The sequence below is a fragment of the Agrilus planipennis genome, unplaced genomic scaffold (assembly GCF_000699045.2).
Source record: "Agrilus planipennis isolate EAB-ADULT unplaced genomic scaffold, Apla_2.0 scaffold32, whole genome shotgun sequence".
NCBI lineage: Eukaryota > Metazoa > Arthropoda > Insecta > Coleoptera > Buprestidae > Agrilus > Agrilus planipennis.
The window spans coordinates 95,346-109,986 of record NW_020439506.1 but is presented as its reverse complement, the minus strand read 5'-3'; the positions used below and the strand labels follow the sequence as shown (position 1 = coordinate 109,986).

The following is a 14,641-nucleotide window of genomic DNA, read 5'->3' as shown; positions in this document are numbered from 1 at the left end:
TTATCGAATAAAGAAGTGATAATTAAATACACTACTGTTTATATTCTTATTATGTTACAAAACATGGTATTATGCTAAAGAAGAAATCTATAACTAGTAGTTTTTGGTTTAAGACTTGACTCTAAATTTTGATTAGTTATTTGGCTTCTTAGCTTGCTCTTTATTATCTTCATGGAAGAGAAAACTTACTCGCACGAATATGTTGATCCTAAGATTGTCAGCATGTTAAAAGCCATTTTTTTTTGTCGTAGCATTTCGAACGACTATTCCAAGTATCGCAAATTACTACCTCCGACTCAAGGCATCCCTTTTAGAGCTGTTCACTTATGCCGGGATATCAAAAGACATTTTGCCTTTCTAGCTCTTCTAAGCTACTATATAGACTTGTAAATTTCGAACTCCATCTATGCTTTTTAAATCCAGTAATTAGATTTCAAATGAACCAGCATTGATATTAAACAGAATAAAATTTAGTTCTTTGCTGTTTGCTTTCAGAGGATTCGCAATAATGAAAGCCGAGATAGTCTTATTTATTTTGAACTGATCAAATCGTTCAGCAAAGATATCCTTAATTTTTTTATTGTTATCGTGGAGTAACCATCAGTATCAACAAAAGCAAGTAGTAACATGCTCACCTCCAAATCTTCTGCCAAAAAGAGCAAACCAACTGCTTCTTCCTATTATGAAAATGCAGCTTTTCTTTTTCTTGAAGCCTTAGATTTTGAGATGCATTGTAAAGTCAGTCATAAAGTGCAAGTCNAAACAGAATAAAATGTAGTTCTTTGCTGTTTGCTTTCAGAGGATTCGCAATAATGAAAGCCGAGATAGTCTTATTTATTTTGAACTGATCAAATCGTTTAGCAAAGATATCCTTTACTGTTTTGATTGTTCTCGTGGAGTAACCATCAGTATCAACAAAAGCAAGTAGTAACATGCTCACCGCCAAATCTTCTGCCAAAAAGAGCAAACCAACTGCTTCTTCCTATTATGAAAATGCAGCTTTTCTTTTCCTTAAAGCCTTAGATTTTGAGATCCATTGTAAAGTCAGTCATAAAGTGCAAGTCTCTTGTTTCAGGTATACGCGAGCGTTGCGTGTCTGTCCGTTCCGCTTTAGCTTTAATTTTTTTAAAGGAACTTAATGAGCCGTACGCGGTTCGCGAGCTGTGATTTACCGACCCCTTGGCTAACCCATTGTTTAAGAGGGCTGTGATGTAGCGACTAATTACTTCGAAAATTGTGCCATTATTACCTCAAATAAAAAGGTTAAGGGTTATAAGGATAGTACTTATAAGCCGTCTGTCAGTAATTTATCGAAATCAGCAGACGAAAGTCTCGATTCCGATCTTTCATATCTCGTCAGCACATCATAGGCAATTATTTACTTCCGACAGTATATCGTAATCTACTGATATCTGCTGCTAATTGAAGTTCCTACTTCACATGCTAGAAGTTAGATGAATATCTTACTAAGGTACCTATTTATTCAACTCAATCAACAACGCAGCTTGTATACGTGATAGGTGTGTAAACTAAATTTATAAGAACATAAATTAACACTCATCTGAAATTTCGTAAATGACTTCATTTTAAACCGGAAACATGTCAGTTTAATGGTGAATTAAAAATGTGTAATCATCTGTTTACTTTTTACTTAAATCGTAAGATAATTCAATATGATAATTAGTTAATACGTTGTATTACAAAACTTTTGGCCTGTATGGCAAAATCTCCGCCCTGAACATTTAAAATTGACGACGTATGAACTGATTTTCACGTAATTTGCAAACAAATATTACATTACCACAACCAAATTGTCACATTTGCTTACTATTTTCGTAGGTAGCTTTTTCCAGACCTACACCATGTCAATTTCACGATAACCTTTCACAATCCAACAAAGAAATTCTGCCGAAACTGCCAGACGCGAGTCGCAATTTCGATCTTGTTGGATATCATCAGCGCGTCGCTTCGACAGAACACACACCAGCTCTACCGGCTGCCTTATCACAGCGCGTTTTATGAAATGAAAAAACGCCATTTGTAGTGTAATGTTACATTTTAGTGGAATTTCAATATGCTCAACAAGGTCCAATTAAATAGATGGATATCTACTTGCTGAATTGATCCAACAAGATCGAAATCGAGATCCGCGTCTGATTGTTTCGATTTTCTTCGAATTTCTTTGTTCGATTTTCGTAACGTGCCTATCACGTAGTGATGAGCTACACCGTGGATTCAGTTCAGCAAGTAGATACAGGCCTGACGCTGGAAGCTGGCGGAAATTTTAAAATGGCGTGGATGCGCGGTGGCAAAAGTAGGCAGTTTTAGGTATAAAGATTGCAGCCCTCATTCTTCAGTATTTCTATCAGGGGCGTAGATAAAATATTTAAAAGCAGGTATCAATGAGTAAGTAATAGACATACAAACAGAAGAACTAATTGTTGATGTTGGTGACAGTGATAGAGATTCCAATGATGAAAGTGAATGTAAAAACTAACTATAAAACAAAAGCAATAGGTTAATTTTTTCTTTTTGATAAGTCATGTTTTTACATTATTTTCTAGTACGCTACTGTCCCATCTGTATTAATATTACAATTTACGCCTACTGAAAGCTTATTTGTGTATCGGTTCTAAGTGACTTACCCAAATAGGTCATAAACGGGCAAGTACCTGCGCGACCGCTCGCCAGCTTCCTTCGTCAGACCTGTATCCATCTATTTAAATGGACCTTTTTGAGCATATTGAAATTCTACTAAAATGTAGTTTTGTACTACAGATGGCGCTTACCGCGCCTTTTGTAGGATTTCATAAANGTTACATTTTAGTGGAATTTCAATATGCTCAACAAGGTCCAATTAAATAGATGGATATCTACTTGCTGAAATGATCCAACAAGATCGAAATCGAGATCATTAACACGCAAGACCAAGACCAAGACCAAAACTATTAAAGTAAGACCAAAACCAAGACTAAAAGTATTTGAGCAATATCAAGACCAAAGCCGAAACAGCAATTACTAGGAGTCTTGGTCTTACTTTGCTCATCATTAAAAATAAAATTTGCGTTAGAATGGTCTTTCTTCTTTATACATTATATGTATGCGTATTAATCATTAATTGCCTGAAACATATGTGAACATGATGACGTCTACATACTTCAAATATCGAAAATCAAGAATTATAAACTTTACCAACAAATGTACTTGTTTTATTTTGTTTCAAATAAATGAAAAATATTGTACTTTTATTACAATTGTATATCTTCTTTTTTTTTCGGTTTATTTCCTGTGCTAATCGGTTATTTAAACTCGCTTGTATATTTTCAAACGTAAATCGAAAATAGAAAGTCCAAGTGCAGCCAATTCTATAAATAACAATTATTTATATATTCAGAATATAAAATTGCTAGGCAGTTTGATATATACAGGTAAAAGTGGGTCAGCGGCGCAAACGCAGAAAAGAGATATCAGATAGGAATTGCAATGAACACTAATAATAGAAAAGGAATAACATTACACCAATTGATGGGTAACAGAAATAATGGAGATAAACGTTAATAGTTCAAATTTGGCATTTTAACACTTAGATGTATAAGATTTTGAAATGAGACGCCACGAAACTTAGGATCCCTCCCACTGCTTGTCACACAATTTCTCACTTCTTGGACCCCCTCCCCCGTTCTTAACGTGTGGCATATTTTATGGATGACCCTTAAAGCGTGAAATTGACCCCATAAAATTATTTTTTTTCCATCCCTTATGAACAGTATTTTTCTCTGGATAAATAATTTCAAGGTGGTCGATTGAGTAGTTAAGGCGCGAAATCGACCAAATAAAAGTAGTATCCCTCGGAAAAACTATTTTTTCTGAATACAAGGTACCCTATGTGTTTTTCTGTCCCCTGACAATGTGTGTACAAAATTTCATGATGATCGNGAATTCCACTATAGGTAGGTACATTTCGGTGGCCCTTATAAATCCTAAAAATTAAAAATGTAGTATCCTTTATGATTCTTTCTCATTACGCTAGATATTTAGGTGTACATTAGTAAATAGTACATTACCTATCGAGGGAAGAAACAGGGTTTTTTTAGACTGTATGTGATTTGCCAAACATGCAGTCTGAGATAACCCTGTTTCTACCCGAGGTATGTATACTATTTTTTGTCATGTTTGTGCGGAAAGCTCGTCGTTAAATTGACAGTTGGCGAAATAACAGTAAATGATTTAGAGGTTAGAAAGACATTATCATTGAACAACTGATTTCTGCGCATGCTCATAAACTTCAGCGCATGCGCTCAAATGACTAATTTCATTACCTCCCGACCAAAACGCAGCTGAAAAGAGGCCATATCTTTCCTATTTCATAGCACGCAAAACGAGCTTTCCTCGCTAACATGACAAAAAGTGATATTTGTATTAATTTTATTTAAGAGCGTTTTAAATCATAATAAACTAATAAATTTACATGCGAGACCGATAGGAACTAAATTGATAAAAATTAAACGCGGTCCAACTCGAGACAGACGGAATCTGCCGAACATGAGTCCCCTTCCTACTTACACCACTGACACCACACTAAGTTACTAGATAACAATGTAAAAATGTGCTTCATTTTAATATTATGATATGATGAGTTTTTGGAAGAGTGAAAAATCGGTTTGCTTTCGAAAATCAGACTTACTCTTTATTGCGGTAACTGATTACATTTTAAATATCTGGTAGAATTCCTTAAATATAGTTCAGTTTCCAACAGACACTTCAAGTACACGCATGTCATAAATTTTTAACTTGCACTTTCCCATTAACGAACTTGCATATTTCCAAATACGTTCATATGACGGCACGACTACCGATAAACTGACCTTGTCGTTCTACTATGACATGGCGTATAGTGTTTTCAGATATTAAGAATGAATAATGGTGAACGATAAGATTCCTATTGCAGTTTAATTAAAAAGGTGTAGGTTGAATCGACTTTATTATTGCAGATATATACAATACATATACGTATATATAAAAATGTTGAAATCATTAACTACCGTACAGTGTTGAAATTTAAAAATTTATCGCATATCCTTAATCCAATTTTATGTATATATGTATACCCACTGCCATTCAAAAGTGGAATTTTAAATATTTTCAATTCGAAATTTTGATTTTTTTCTGAATTTTTGTAGTAATATCCCCCTTCAGTTTTAATTTCAAAATTCTAGTTCAACTAGAAATGACTCATAGATTTTGACAATATTCGAGGAAGAAACTGTAGGGGGTTAAAATTATTGAGGAATTACAAAGGATTTATTTCTACTAAGGTACATAATAGATGGATATCTACTTGCTGAAATGATCCAACAAGATCGAAATCGAGATCAGCGTCTGGCAGTTTCGGTTTTCTTCGAATTTCTTTGTTCGATTTTGGTAACGTGCCTATCACGTAGTGGTAAGCTACGCCGTGGATTCACTTCAACAAATAGATATCTATCTATTTAAATTAACCTTGAGCCTATGGAAATTCCACTAAAATGTAGTTTTGTACTACAGATGGCGTTTACCGCGCCTTTTGTAGGATTTCATAAAACAACCATAATAGGTGAGCTAATTTCCGATAAAATAATAAAGTGACTTACAAAAATATTGGGCACTGTTGAGCAGCCTACACAAAATGGCAAAATATAGACAAGTGGCGAGAACCGAACATAGTTATATATTATTACAAGCGATGATACAATAATTAAAGAGCGATTTCATCTTATGAAGAATACAACGAGGTTGGTATAAGAAAATTCGTACAAATACACACAAATCATCTTTATATAAATAATAATGCAGTTTAAAGTATTTCAGGGGTGTTACGCTTTGTTCAAAAGGTTTTGAGAGTTCAGTTAGTTTAATATAGTATCCTGTGAAGCAGATGATATTTTCATAAACACGTGACTGAAAAAATATATTTCTCACGTTCAACAAATTATGCATTTTTGTTCTTACGTCATTAAAAGTTTCTAAAGAACCCGTTCGTGAGTCAAGAAGTGATTTCTTTTTGTTAAATTATAACAGTGAATATACTTCAATTCACTTCCAATATACAGTAGAATCCGCTTATAATGACATCGACGAGAAATGACAAAGACGTCATACTAAGCGGGCGCCATATAAAATAAACAACTTTCTATTTTGGTTAGTTATTTAGTTTATTCGAGAGAAAAAATAGAAATTGTATAATTTTTTAACAGAAAAAGTACAACAACAATGAATTGTAATATTAATATACATANAATCCGTACAGTACTGCACGGAAAAATTGACCATTTTATCCACTACAATTGCATTGCTCAAATGTACTGTTATTGGTACCATTTACTAGTGAAAATATCAATGAGATGTTTATTTATATTTGAAGACATATTAAAGGCTTTAACGCTTGTTTTCGACTCGCACTACTATTCATGATTGAACAAACCTTTTGGCAGGTACTGTATGAAAAAGTATGTTTAATGAACAAAAGTATAATGAGCTTTTTTCTCCCTACCTACGATTTTGCCAGCTAAAAAGGTCAATTTATGCATCAGAGGAAGGGTCAATTTATGTATTGGAGGAGCGACAGGTTTTCAAGTTTTCATAACTCTCACAACTATCGACGCTATTTTCTTCAATTCTGCTTAAGACAAAAACTTTTTGAGCGGACACGTGTTTCGCCCACTTCATACGTGGGCATTATTAATGCGAGACTGTTCCTAAAATTTAAAATTCTAACTATTTATGGTGGCGGGGGTTGTAGACCGAAAGAAGAAATAATGGAAAACAAAGGAAATAGGGTTGGGTGTTTTTAATTTTTTAATTAATTATTATTTACCACAGTCTCCTTTTTCTCCTTTTTCATATAAAGTAAGGTTATAATTTTGATACCTATTTACTAGTCGCTGATGGCTCATGGCACTTTTTAGTTTTCAATAAGAGAAACATAGAAAGGAATACTTCACGAACATATTTTCGTTTATTTATATCCTATGAACAAAAAAATACACGAACTGATCCAAGTCTACTGAAATGAGCATACCTCCAATTTTTTTAAAGAAAACTTTCTTAATATTTACCAAACCGAACAATGTACGTAGTCATCTTAATTAGAGCAAGTTAAATTTGCCCGTTCTTTTTAATGATAGTTTAAAAGTTAATAAAGTATTTTAGATACGCAAAATTCTTTCTTGCGTAAAGTATTGCACTCGAAGCAAATATTTTATCTGTCTACTCGTTCGAAGCCGGGATGAAACGCTGGCATAACTTATCTAACTCTTGTTTTAGTCTGCCTGTTATAAATTACATGCTTGTTTCTTGAAGATCATTTGTCATGGAAAATATACACATATAAATGGTATAATGTACAAACGTTTAATAATGATATTTAAGGGAACTGGGGATTTGGTTTGAACAATAAAAATGAGCCAGGGTTGCTGACACGTATTTTTCACTTACGAAACGGTCAATAAATTTTCTTTCTTTTACTCTCTTTTTAGAACACCTAGGGTATGAATTTATCAAATTCAGGATAAGTTTTTAAAGATAGTATAACTAGGTTTATCAGCTGATAGTACAATGCTCATCATAATAGGGTCGTCAGTCCTAAGACTGCTAGGACATGTACCTCCACTCTTTCCTATTCTGAGCTAAACATCGCATTTCCCTAAAACTAGAACAACCCACATCCTTAACTATTTGCGAACAATAATCTAATGTAGGTCTACCTCTACCCCTCCTAACTCCTGTTTCTGCCTGTAATATGTCTCTGACTAGACCTTCATGTCTAAGAAGGTGTCCCTCTAACCTATCTCGCCTATTTCTTATTGACTNGCAATCCAAATTCATAAAAAGTACCTCTTCTCCCATACATTAGGTATTGTCCTTTATCCTTCACCCCTAAAATGCTTCCCTTTTCTTTTGTTACATATACTGTTCAAATGGACCATACCCTTCTCACTCTCGCTTATTATTTCACTACACTCATCTCAATCCTTACTGTCATTTTACATTCACTTCCCATTCTAAACCTTGCAATCACCTCCATCTCTTTCAAATATCTTGGCGCAAAATCTCCTTGCTAATGCTACCACATCCAAGCCTTTATGCATCCTACATACCTTGATGTATCAATATTTTGTTCTTGATTTTATTTCAATGCCCACAATGCCTCCTCTCTTTCCTTCTTATACCTATCTTTTGTACCTATTTCTACTATTGCCTTTCTCCCTTTCCTTCTTTTAGATTTTCTAATTTTTTCTCATACTGAATTTCTCTTTTTCTGGGTTCCTCTGCCAACTTCTCATATTTTATTTCCCTTTTAATAACGCAATCTGGTGTATTTGTATCTAATTTAAATACTCATTTTATATACTTTTTGTATAAATTCTCCACTTGATTTTTTCCCTTCACCCCACACCTTTTACTATCATATTCCAATCACTCACATTCATTCATATTCTTCCTTATAATGCGTCAGCCTTCGCTGTTTGCGAATCCGTATATATATTATTATTTTCTCCTTTTATGTATCCCAAGTAACTATATTTTTTAACATTTTCTATTACTTTTCCTTTCCATACTGTATTCGTATTTTCTCTTCCTTTTCTACCTCTACCATTACCTTTATCTTATTGACATTGAATTCTGATCCTTTCCCTCTTAAATACTTTTCCAATACCCTCATCATCTCTTTTGTCGCTCTATAATTTGTTGACATCTAAGCGATATCGTGCCCGTAAGTCATTGCCCAAATCTTTTTTTCTTCTTCCACTATTCCTCTTCCTTACGTTACTGATCTCAATTTCTATATAAATTTAATAACTGCAAGTGCATATAAGGTAATTATTAAAAAAATTAAAAAGAAAACACCCCCAATTACCATAAAAACTTTTCGAGCGGGCACGTGTTTCGCCCACTTCACACGTGGGCATTATCAACGCAAGTACGCCCACGTGTGAAGTGGGCGAAACACGTGTCCGCTCATATAAAATTATTTGTGGTAATTAGGGGTGAGTATTCCTTTTAATTTTTTAATTAATATTTACCACAGTCTCCTCCTTCTGTTTTGTAACAATACAATTTTACATTCCTACAGTTATTTTATATATGTGCATATGTACTTTATTCTTCAGTACCTGCCTATAAAATATTTATGATACGCGCTTAACTTGGAATGTATGGCTTTATTGGTTCGCTTTCTTTAATTAAAAATATTACAAAATCGTGCTTGTTGAAAAGTACCTAACATACAAACTAATAGTGTAGGTTTCGTTAACCATAAATTTCAATATTATAACGTTTTCCAATTCATGCAGTTATATTGCCACGTTTAGTCTCCGTATCTTATGTCATGTTTCATAATAAATGCACCGTTGACAGTTTATTATTAGGAAATATTTTAATTTGTGTTCCATGTTTTCCCCTTCTATGATAATAATAACAATAAGAAATCAAAGCCAAATAAGGACAAAAAGTTGTAATTGTAATTAAACCACACCTACGCTTCGCCTCTAGGTTAAGAATTTATCAAAGTAGCTTTTTAAGTGTCACTATGTATTGCTGGCGACCCGTAGAAAAGGGTGGTACAGGAGTTCTTAAAAACTTAGTAGCACAATACACATAGGTAAAGATAAAATAATAAATTATTAAAAGCGTGTATAAATAAAAGAACAAATAAATAAATAGTTAACAGCAACTCTAAAAACCACGTGGTAACTGGGAGTCCCAGTTGGCGGTTATTTTTAAAGAGTAAACAACTTTAATCCCTATTGACTTTGTTTTCATACTGAAAATGTAATTTCAATATTTCATTATTATATATCATATTTATATCCATTTAGTAATGAAGGAGTCTTTTAAATAAAATAAAATCATAACATTACAGAAGGAAAACACAAACGAAATGAGTGTTCCCGTAGCCGTGAACATTGTTTTGTTTACAATAATGTGCACCTTCAAAAAAATTATAAACTGCCTTGGGCATTCTATGGTACCAACACATCCTATAAATTTTGATGCAATATCTTTTGGGGACAATTTTGATACATATACTTATACCCCTACACCCTTTTATAAAAGTAAGGAAGAGACGTAGCAAAGCGTTACCCTGAAAAGACAACTGTTATGATTAGGTATTTCAGTAAAATATTCATAAGAGAAACATCGGAATGCTTCAAGAGCTTTATTCGTACTGTGTTAAAATAATAAAAGAAAACGAACCATTTCAAATCGCACGTCAGTGCTGCAAACAAACAACAAAATAAGGATATTCTATTTCTCGGAACAGTCACAACGGAAGTTGACAAAACGTTTAATAGTAATAGTTGTTATTGAAGTACCTGTAGCTTTNGGTGACCACCCTCTTTCGATCCCCCCTACCCTCTTTCAATTCCCCCTACCCCAACCCCCATCTAACCGCCATAACTTTTTATGGGGGTGAGTCCGCCACGAACTTTTTATGGTACAGTGGTGGGGGAAACCTCCACTTTCGATCCCACCCAAGCTCACCCCCGAAGGGGCCACCATCTAGACATTTACCGTTTCTTTTTTAAATTAGCTTTTTCATTAAAGTTCTACAAGAACGCTTTTTTGGTCATGTGCCAGTTGCAGAGATCTGATTTATTTGAAATACATACTTGCATTTAAAAGGTAAATGCGAAATACAATATACCTAATTTGTTCTTTATACAAACTAAGTACAATCCTGTCTGTGAATAATTGTGCAGTAGTGATTTTTACGTAAACACAATTAAAAACGTTTTTACCGTAACAGTCATGTTACTTATTAACGAAGAACTTTCAAGTTAGTTTTTTTTTTATTGCAGCTAATCCTATCCTCCCTCCCAAATAAAATCCGTAAGATAAATAAGACGGGCGTATACAATTTCAGCATCAGGAAACTTTCAGCGGTTCTAAAAGGTTTTGATTACCAGATGTTCGTTTTGGGGCTTTAGCAGTTTAAAGCGATAGCTTTAACAATGTGAATGACGACAAGCAATTTATTATTCTTTTTGCATCCGCGACCAGAAACAATGGTACCTACTAAATTTAATAAACTATGTATTTCGAGAATATATGATTCTCAAAAATTTTCTTTTGTGTATTAGTGAATTAATTTTTGAATTAATTTTATCCACTACAGATAATCTCAACAGCAACAATTTTTCCCCATTAATTTGAGGTTATCTGTAGTGTGTAAAATTAATTCACTAATACATTGAATTAACGCTACAAAAATACAAAATACAAAAGTATCTCGTTAGTAAAACATGTAAGTAATTATTATACTAGAGATGTAATATTTTTAAATTAAATTCAAAAGATCTTTTATAATTCTCAATTTAATTAATTATTATAGTATTTTAACTGATAAAACTATTGAATTTTTCACAAAACAAGACAGTAATTACCTTTTTTACTTAAAATTTAAGTTACAAAAGACAAAAGAGAAACAGCAGAGAAACGCAAACAGGTTTTAAAAGTTTTGAAAAATTGACACATTTTAGTTATTCTTCTAATAGCGTTCAAGAGCTTCATAGGTTTTTGCAAATTTCGGAAAATTAAGCCAGTTGCTGGACGAAGCTCTGCTACAGACTGGTTTCACGTTTTGTAGATTTTATTTTGCATGAAACCCCATAGGAAAAAATTCAAAATCGAAAGATCTGTCCTTGAAGAAAGACATTGTCTAAAAATACCTATAACAACGTACAGTTGTGTCTTGGAACACCGTCTTGTTGACTATGCATCTTTCAAAAATGAAATATGAGACCCCAGTCCCAAAACGTCTTTGTTGTGTCCTCTTAAAAATTAAAAAGTGATTTTCTGTGGACCAGTTGATCGATTGAAAATAATCGCACATGAAATATAAGATTCATCGGACCAGATAATGAGTCTGCCAAAAAAAAACTTTTGGGTGTTTCATTGCCACCAGTCAGTAAGGCCCTCTTCAGCCTGCTTTCAGGAATTGTGGGAATGGGTGGGTGGTGGTTCGGGTGAGAAAGTTGAGACGGACGAAATGAAGACAGAAGAGAATGAAAGATTATCTGTGGAATATTACTGCCCCAGCATTTACCTAAGTGATCTACCTAGCCACTAGGCATGGAACATTTCTTATTATTTCTAGAAACATCTGGAAAGTTCATTTTGCACAGCCTTGTTCGCCATCTGACTTATGACTGTAACTATCGGCCTTCAAAGGTGCCTGCCTATCGATCGCCCTCTGCAGCGTTTGTTCTTGAGGCTATAATCTAACCACTAGGCATGGAAGGTTCCGTATTATTTCTAGTAACTTCTACTAAGTTCCTTTTCATCACATAACACATGTCCGACGTCTATGTACATATATTGTACTTTAGTTTGTTAACATGGTATCTATATTTTCCTGGGTGAATTTTCGCTGTGTTGAAACTGTCTGTCGGTTCAGTCGCAACGGCAACAATGGAATAGTCATTCTGTTGGGAATTACCGGTCGCGTCGCGACGCTATAAACAGCAGTCCGTCATTAGAGAATTTGTCCATTAGTGTGGTGTCGATAGCGCCGGCAAATCCCACGGCCGCAGTTCGACAAATTCGAGCAGATTTGGTCGAATCTCTGTCCCACCGAGATTATTTCACATCTCGAAACGCGCAATTAATCGAACAAACTCGCTCTCATTCAGTAACAGCACAACCGACGAATTATTTATGAAATATCGGAGCGGCAAACTTGCCGCATATCAATTAAACTCGATACACTGCACTATGTACGCCGTTTTGTAGCGTTATTACAACCATAAAGGTTTAATTCGTGCTGGTCATGCAACAGAATCCAAAATTAGAAGCTTATTCCAAGTGCAGGTAGCTACTGTTACTTAACACTGAAACTTAAACTCAAGCACAAAATTTCGACGAACACAGTTTTTGTAGGAGTGGCCTTATAAACTTATGATGAGGATACCGTTGATAGAGAAGGTTAGAAATGAGGAGGACAACAGAGGGCGTTGTGGAAGTCAATATGAATTAGGTGAGTTAGGTTGGTGGGACACCTTCTCAGGCAGGAAGGTCTATTTAGAAGGAAGGTAGACCTAGATAAGATCATTGTTCACCAATGGTTAAGGATGTGGGATGTTCTACTTGTAGGAAAATGCGACGATTGACTTAGGATAGGAAGGAGCGGTGGTGCGTGTCCAACCAGTCTTAGGACTGACAACTCTGATGACGATTGTGCAGACGTGAGATAAAAATTATCCGGAGACTGCTCGAAAATTACGTTCTTGAACTCCAGTTCTACTAGAATGTTTTCAAATAAATTAGTAGGGAATTTGGCTTGATGTTTTTAATAAGAAGGTTTCTTACATACGAACTAACAACTTTAAACTAAAGAACAACTAGCAAAGGAGGTGGAATCCAATTGAAACATCTCATGGTGGTGGATAAATGTTGGAATTTCCTGAATGTCGTCATAGACAAGGGAGTTTCAAGTGCAACCAGATACAGAAAATTTCTTATAATAAGTAAGAAAAAGCCAACAATGAGCTAGGTTTTAGTGACAATCAGAAATACTTTATTTGTAGGTACTACCAGAAACTACGTGAATTCCTCATATACATTTTGTCTTTATAACAATGAGAATATTCACAAAATATCATAAAGCCTAACAATAGTAGAAAGAAATTTATGGCCTAAACAGTTTCAGAAATGTTTGAAGAAATGTTATAAAGCTGAACTGAACGAAGCAACATAGAAATTTGAAATGTAATGAAAGTAAATAATTACACTAGATCTAACTAAACGGAAATGTTTTTGAATTAAAATAATTGTAAAAATACAGATAATTAATAGCACTAAACAAGGATGTTTAATTGAAAAGTGATTATTCAGAAACTAATTGCCAGTAACCATATATTATGGAATAGCTTGTACCTATAGCTTTTTCCTAAAACTGAATGAGAATGAACGTACTCCTGTTGTTGTAGGTAAACACAACAATTTTTATTATTTCATAGGAATATATTGTGATGTTTTTGAGTATTGCCTTTTTAATTCCTTTTTAAGGAAACATTTCTTGAAATAAGAAATCCACTTGTCGGAAACAATGCCTCGTCCTCATCGGGCCTTTAAATACAGACTAAGCAGGTCGAAGCGAACAGAGTTCGGAATTGTACAATGAAGCTTTGAAAGCTGTTTTTCGATACAAACGTAAAGCGACCCAGTTCCTTTTAAAACCAATTTTGTCGTAAACGGTTATCAGCAGCTTTTCGGACTCGGTATAAAAAATTCAAATTGAGTCCTTTCCGTCAAAGGAAAAAGGCATTTTCGCAACAAAACAGGAAGCGCTTGATTTATTATCCCTTAATGTAGAACTCTTTTGAAGTGGGTGCTTGATTATCCTTTTGAGTTGTTATTCCTAATAACGTGTATCCTTCCTTCCTCAACAAAGTGAGTTAATGAAGCTTTATTCTTTTCGAAATCCTCCAATAATATAGATATTGCCCTATATACGGTATAATGTGCAAAAGCAAAATATATAAGCTACATCACTTAAATTCAAATTGCTATGTGCAAATAATAATGATTGGATCGATTCTAAAGCAGAGGATAGCGCAGGGTCGTGTCGCTTTCAATAAAAAGAAGTCACTTCTATGCT

At 34.2% G+C, this 14,641-nt stretch overlaps 1 protein-coding gene across 5 annotated transcripts in view; it reads right to left on the bottom strand.

Annotated features, from left to right (window-relative positions):
- Positions 1-14,641, bottom strand: part of LOC108735748 — a 169,201-nt gene that overhangs the window by 124,824 nt on the left and 29,736 nt on the right. For 2 of the 5 annotated variants that reach the window (XM_018467882.2, XM_018467881.2), the window contains exon 1: positions 4,685-4,864. The exons of the other annotated variants lie outside the window; for them this stretch is intronic. The gene's annotated coding sequence lies outside the window, so the exon portion shown is untranslated. Of the gene's footprint in view, positions 1-4,684; positions 4,865-14,641 lie in introns of those variants that run through there. 5 annotated transcript variants of the gene reach the window in all.